Genomic DNA, 7,448 nt, shown 5'->3' on the forward strand with positions numbered 1-7,448 from the left:
GGTATGATTTTTGATTATCTGGACTTGTCGCCGTACTTTATGCAATTATTAACATGTGTTGTACTTGACAATGTAATTGTGATTATACGGGCTATGCTAGTCTCACTTGTTGTGATTGGGATTGAGTAGCTAATATGTTTCCATGAAAGAACTGATGACCAGTGTCCGGTTGAATTGTCATTGTGGTGCTTATGAACTCCATCTCACATTTACTGGCATTGCTTACACGCGATTCCTCATTTCTTGCATTCATACATTCACACATGATGAAAGAGTTATGGAAACAGATTTGAAATGGAAAGAAAGAGAAAGAGGAAAGCAATATTATTATTGCTATAGTTCGAGGTCTATACCGGACATATAGTGGCAGAGTCACGATCCGAGGTCTGTTCCGGAGTGTCCAGTACATGGACGTCGCGGGTCCCACATGTGTCAGGACTATTGAAGCGAAAAATGCTTATAGCATGTGTGTACAGGTTCGAGACATTGATCATGGCATAACATTGCATTGCATTGCATCCCATTTGCGTTGTACTCCTTATCATTGTATCGCACATTACTTCATTTGATTCTTATTGGTGATTCTCTTGTGTTGTTGCATGTGGTTAAGGATTTCCTAGAGACTTGGTAGACTTGTGATTTAGAAGCTTTAACCTAGGCTATGACCGGAAGATATTGAGACTTATTGTGCCTTTTGTTGTTGTTGACCATCTTATCTGTTCTACTCGTTGATTCTATATTTCATATGTGTCAAATTATTCTTAGTTGGCCTATGATACCTACGAGTATGTGTGTTTGTACTCATGCTACTCTTGCTACACCCTTTTTCGGGGTGTAGAGTCGTTCCAGGTTAATGTTCAAGATATCGGGGTATATTCCGAGGATTTTCACAGGGATGTTCTGGGTTACTCGCCGATCCTGCATTTCGAATCTCTTCTTATGTACTCTGTCTATTATACTCTTATGGATAGTGTTTACTATTTTGGAGTCTGTATGTCTTTTCAATTCTTGTAATTCGATGTAGAAGCTCTTATACCGTGTAAGATTAGATTTTGGGAATTTTATTTATAAAAGTCTTGTTTCGTCACTTGTTTACATCACTATGATTTAGATTATGCTTCTAATTATATTAGTTTCACACCTGTTTTCTAAAAAATGGTAAATGATTTGGGAATGGTACGCCTACCAGAGGGAATAGTGAAGGTGCCACCACGACCGTGATTTGGGTAGTGACAAGTTAGTATCAGAACCCTAGGTTACCGGTCTCACGAGTACAAAAGCAATGTCTATTAGAATCTCGTGGAATGGTACGTAGACGTCTGTACCTATCCTCGAGAGGCTATAGGTGTAACGACCCGTTTGGCCGTTACAAACTTTCTTTCTTCTTTCCCGAAATACCCCTTGTTCAGGTTTGCACCGATAGTTAATACACGTGGGATTTACAGGTAAGGGTGGCTTATAGACGATTTTAGAAAGAACTCCTCTTACCTAGAAATTTTCGGAAGCAGTTGTTGCGCTTCTGCGATCAGCTGTGAGACCCTGTTCGCGTCGACAAAAGCTTTGTCGAGTTAATAAATCCGTGTCTGCGGACTACCGTCTGCAGAAGCGGTATCGCTTAGGCTAAGCTTGAAACGCTGAATCATACCTAGCTTTTATTACTCTATTTCGGGATTGAACCTCATTTACATCCAACCAAAGCTCTGAGTGTTCCTTGAAGAGGATTTTAGAGAAGTTCATGGTCCTTGGGGAGGGTAAGATCAAACTCTATCTCATTTCTTCCATTGTTGTCCCTTATCTTCTATTGTTAAAACCCATGCTTAGGACTTTAAGGATTTGGGGGAAAGTTCTTTTGCAAGTAAAACCCTTGGTGGGTGAATGGTGTTTTACTAAAAATCTTGGTGGGTAAGGATTAGTATTGTATTGTTTAGATTGGGGAAAATATTTTCTAACCTTAATGGTGTTTTGTTAAAAATCTTGGTGGGCAAGGATTAGTATTGTATTGTTTAGATTGGAAAAACATTTTCTAACCTTAATCTCTGTTTTCTAATTGGATTTTCTCAAATGGGTTAGTGTAGGGTTTTCTTAGAAATTAGGGGTTTTGGCAATGAAAGGGATTGGAATCTCAATTGGGGTTAGATGAATATGAAAATTTAGGTTATTAATCATTGGAGAACCTAGTAAACTAGTTTTAAAGAAAAGTTTCGATTTTGCCCTTGTGGACCTAGGGTCGTTCTATTAGAATCTCTTAGAATTCTTCTAGAGTTGTAGTAAGTTGAATATTCCCGGCGTGTTACTTATATGAATTCCTTACCTTGTTATACCTTACCGTATCCGGACGCATTCTGGAGGAAGAAGATGGAATTCGAGATGGATGTTTGTGGCACCTGTTCGGCTTCGAGATAGGTTACAACTTACTTGATTTAGATTCCGACTAGGAATGTATATGTGACTAGCAGATGTTGACGGAGAAAGCATGCTTAGGTCGCGTTGACGGAAACTTTGTCGAGTTAATGAACCGTGTCAACAGACTACTTTCTGCAAAAGCGGTATCGCATAGGCTAGATATTTTCGCTTAAGCTTGAAACGCTGAATCATACCTAGCTTTTATTTCTCCATTTCGGGATTGAACCTCATTTACATCCAACCAAAGCTCTGAGTGTTCCTTGAAGAGGATTTCAGAGAAGTCCATGGTCCTTGGGGAGGGTAAGATCAAAATCCATCTCATTTCTTCCATTCTTGTCCCTTATCTTCTATTGTTAAAACCCATGCTTAGGACTTTAAGGATTTGGGGGAAAGTTCTTTTGCTAGTATAACCCTTGGTGGGTGAATGGTGTTCTACTAAAAATCTTGGTGGGTAAGGATTAGTACTGTATTGTTTAGATTGGGGAAAACATTTTCTAACCTTAATGGTGTTCTACTAAAAATCTTGGTGGGTAAGGATTACTACTATATTATTTAGATTGGGGAAAACATTTTCTAACCTTAATCTCTGTTTTCTAATTGGATTTTCTCAAATGGGTTAGTGTAGAGTTTTCTTAGAAATTGGGGGTTTTGGTAATGAAAGGGATTGGAATCTCAATTGGGGTTAGATGAATATGAAAATTTAGGTTATTAATCGTTGGAGAACCTAGTAAACTAGTTTTAAAGAAAAGTTTCGATTTTGCCCTTGTGGGCCCGGGGTCGTTCTATTAGGATCTCTTAGAATTCTTCTAGAGTTGTAGTAAGTTGAATATTCCCGACGTGTAACTTATATGAATTCCTTACCTTGTTAGACCTTACCGTATCCGGACGCGTTCCGGAGGAACAAGATGGAATTCAAGATGGATGTTCGTGGCACCTGTTCGGCTACGAGATAGGTTACAACTTACTTGAGTTAGACTCCGACTAGGAATTTATATGTGATTAGCAAATATTGACGGAGAAAGCATGCTTAGGTCTTTGGACATGGTGTTGGGCTGGACTATAATTAGGTTGGTATTGTCAATTATTTATGGGCTTGTTGCGGTAATTTTTTATGTTGAGTTTGTCAATATATTCGTAATGTTGGGCTTGTCGCCATATAGTAATGGTTGGGCTTGTCGCCATATAGTGATGATTGGGCTTGTCGCCATATTGTGCTAGAATGTATTGTCTTGCCTCTCTCTCTCTCTCTCTCTCTCTCTCTCTTGTTATGCCACTTATCATTGGAAAGGAATGAATAAATGTACTAGGCTGATGTTGTGATGTGTACTTATGATAAGACATGATTGAGATCCTGATTATTATTACTGTTGATTGTAGATTGTGAAATAGACTATTCAAATGACTGATAGACTTGGGAGTTAGAAGTTCCATCTAGGCTTATGAATTGAGTAGTGTGTGGCATTATGATTTTTCTCGAGTTAACGTTGTGTGGTGATTTCTCTTGGTTATGAATGGTTGACGTGATCTCCCTTCCTCTCGCCCCCTGCCCCCCGGTATGAGTTTTGTTGTTGAGTCTGACATTCATGCATACATCTCTTTTCGCATTTCTCATGGTTACGTGATATGATTCTAACGGAAACAATGGAAAAAGTGATATGATTCTGATGATGAAAGATTTATGGCAATAATGATAAAGAAAAGTGACATTTTGATGAAAGTATTATATGAATCTGTGATCCGAGGTTGTTACCAAAGCGGAAGGTATGTCTATTCGTGATCCGATGGGACATTCCGGAGTGAGTGGTACATGGACTTCACGGGTTCCCCATGAGTCATGACTGTCGAGACGTCGATATTCCGTCCGAAGCCTATGTGTACAGGTTCAGACATTGGCCATTGCATTGCATCCCATTCATATGCATGACATTTCACATCTTCGTGGCTTTTCCCTTATTTTGTGAACTCCTTTGTTGTGAAATGCTTAAGTGACTGCTGGTTGCGTGGTAAGAATCTTTGTGAGGTGAATATATATGGAAGATTAGGACTTGAATTGAGGTTATGATCTGAGCGTAGGGGAGCTTCTTATTTGCTAAGTGTTGTGAACCGTTGTGTTAATGTGTGTACTTCCCACGTTTGATTTCCTATCATACTTATCTGTTAATTTCTGCTTGTTAGATATGCTTTTCTAATCGTTGTCGGCCTATGATGCTTACCAGTACGTGTGGTGTACTGATACTACTCTTGCTACACTTTTTTGGGGCGTAGAGTTGTTACAGGTTGATGTTCGAGATTCAGTTAGCCTTCTAAGATCTCATCTAGTCTATTCCAAGCTTTCTGTTATTTTTCATTCTGAGACAGAAGTTGTATTTAGTTTGAGCTTATAAATCTAATTCTAATGTATACTTTAGAATGCTCTTGTACGAGTCTAGACCCAGTTTAGGGAATAGTTTAATTGGTAAAACTATTTTCTCCTTTAATCTTTCCTTTAAATTTTCTGTTGAATTGATGAGTTTATGGTTTCTCTTTAAATCTTGTAATTTGAGCAATTGGGTTTAAAAAGGGTTCGCCCACCCGGAGGGTTAGTGTGGGTGCCCGCATGACCCATGACTTGGGTCGTGACAAGTTGGTATCAAAGCTTTAGGTTACTGGTCTCACGAGTACAAGAGCAATGTCTAGTAGAGTCTCGTGGAATGGTACGTAGACGTCCGTACCCATCCGCGAGAGGCTATAGGGCATTTAGGAAACTTCCATTTCTTTCGTTCCTATCGTGCCACTTCATTCAAATTGGTATCTGGTTGAATCAAATTAGTATCTAGTCGATTCTAATTGGTATCTAGTGGTAGTATGTTTTTGGAGTGTTGTGTGGGTTTGGTTAGCATTTGAGAAAAGTTTTGATGAGTTTCGGGTGTCGTGCGAAGTTTCTAGACTTGGCAGTTTTCCTCTCTGGTTCCAGGTACCTCGCGTCTGCCTGAAATTGGCCGCGTCTGCGTGAAATTGGCCGCGTCTACAGAGCCGCATCCACAAAGGATGGGCCACAGAAGTGAATGTTTGATATCGTGCTGAGGCCTGCATCTGCGAGACATTGTTCGCAGGTGCGAGGTCGCTCATGCGGAAGTTTTGTCCACAGAAGCGGAAATAATCTGACCAGCCCATGTTCGCGTGCGCGAAGTAGAACACGCCGAAGCGCATCCATGTCTGCAAAACAACTGGGTAGAAACCAGTGAAGTTCTGCCCCTTCTCTTTTCTAAACCTCTTCAACATCATTTATAAACCAATTCATTCAAACCAACAATTCCTGCACATAAAATAAAAGCCCAACAAGGGGCTAAACAAATGTGCTAAAGAGGCTCACTCCTGCGGCCTCGAGCTCGAAGCCTCATCCCCCTCAGTGCTGCTATTACCATCATCTGATCCACCCTCAGCCTCGGTCAGGAAGGAGTACCTCCCGTTATCATCCTTTTACTCAACGGGAAGCGACTCCTTAAGATTCATCATTTTGAAGAGTCCCTTGATACCCCTCCACATCTTTACCAACAACTTACTCTTTGCCTTGCTCTTCTTTTTCTCTTTGTCAAATGTCACGACCTGGCTAGGGCCATGACGGGTACCCGGGGCTAACCACCGAGCACCACTCGTTCTGCGTACAATCGTATTTCTTATGCTCATAATCGTAGGAAAACCATTGTCATTGGAAACATATTTACCGTTATATATATAAGCCCTTTGGCTATCAAAATAATACATATACACACGTGGGAAATCGTGAGATCATACTACCCACACATACGTATCTACGAGCCTCTACTAGAGTACTAGACATATGGACGGGACAGGACCCCGTCATGCGCAAAACATATATATATACACACAATAGTAAATCAGTGGCACCTCCGGAATAATGGAGTGCTCTAAAAAATCTGCGTATCGGCTTCTATAAATCTGGGTCGCCTCCCTGTCTACCTGTGGGCATGAACACAACGTCCAAAGAAAACGGACGTCAGTATGAACATTGTACTGAGTATGTAAGGCATGAATGAAATGAACATAATAGAGAAGTCATGAGACATAAGATGAAGATATAACCTGCGTAACTTTTAAGGGTGGATACCTTTCATGCCTATATCATATATAATCACAGTACATGTATCATCATAGCGCATACATCATCGTATCATACATATATCATAATACCGTATCTGCTCATACACATTAAACATTATCCGTATTCTGCCACGTAGTGGCTCGACAATATCACATACATGTCCTCCAGGCTTTTCATACATTTGAATACATAGTAGTATCGTACCCGACTATATAGGTTCGGTGTCTTACGTGCCCAGCTATAATAAAGCTTGGTGTTATGCGTACCTGACCCTACCAAGGCTCAGTATTGTCCGTGCCTGGCCCTACCAAGGCTCAGTGGTATCCGTGCCTGGCCCTACCAAGGCTCAGTGGTATCCGTGCCTGGCCCTACCAAGGCTCAGTGTTGTCCGTACCCAACTGCAGTGGTGCGCGCGCATCATATATATATATATATATATATATATATATATTCTACCCGGCCATATAAGCTCGAGGTTTCATAATAGCCACACATAGGCACATATACATAAAAACCCGTAAACATCTTTAGCGTCATCACTATTATCATCGTCATCATTATCATCATCACTATCAACATCGTCATCGTTATCATCACATATATCTCATAAGCTTATCATAACCTTTCATAGAGCATGCATTTGAATTTAAAGACAATCTATGAAAATCATATCATATTCATAGCATGAACTTCGTAAAAATATCGCATGATAGACTTTATAGTCTCTAAACTTAGGCTCATCATTACCATCATCATATCTATGGCATATCTCTTACCTTTATCTCATATGGAACCCCCTATGAACATAGACTCGTAACTTTTCGGAACATTGGTCATAGGGCATGCATTAGAGCTTATAGACAATCCATAACGATGTCGGGGTGACATAAGGTCGAGGACCGCCGATTACATTATGGAGTAATCATATTCACCATATCTCACC

This window comes from Lycium barbarum, chromosome 9 (assembly GCF_019175385.1).
Source record: "Lycium barbarum isolate Lr01 chromosome 9, ASM1917538v2, whole genome shotgun sequence".
Taxonomy (NCBI): Eukaryota; Viridiplantae; Streptophyta; class Magnoliopsida; order Solanales; family Solanaceae; genus Lycium; species Lycium barbarum.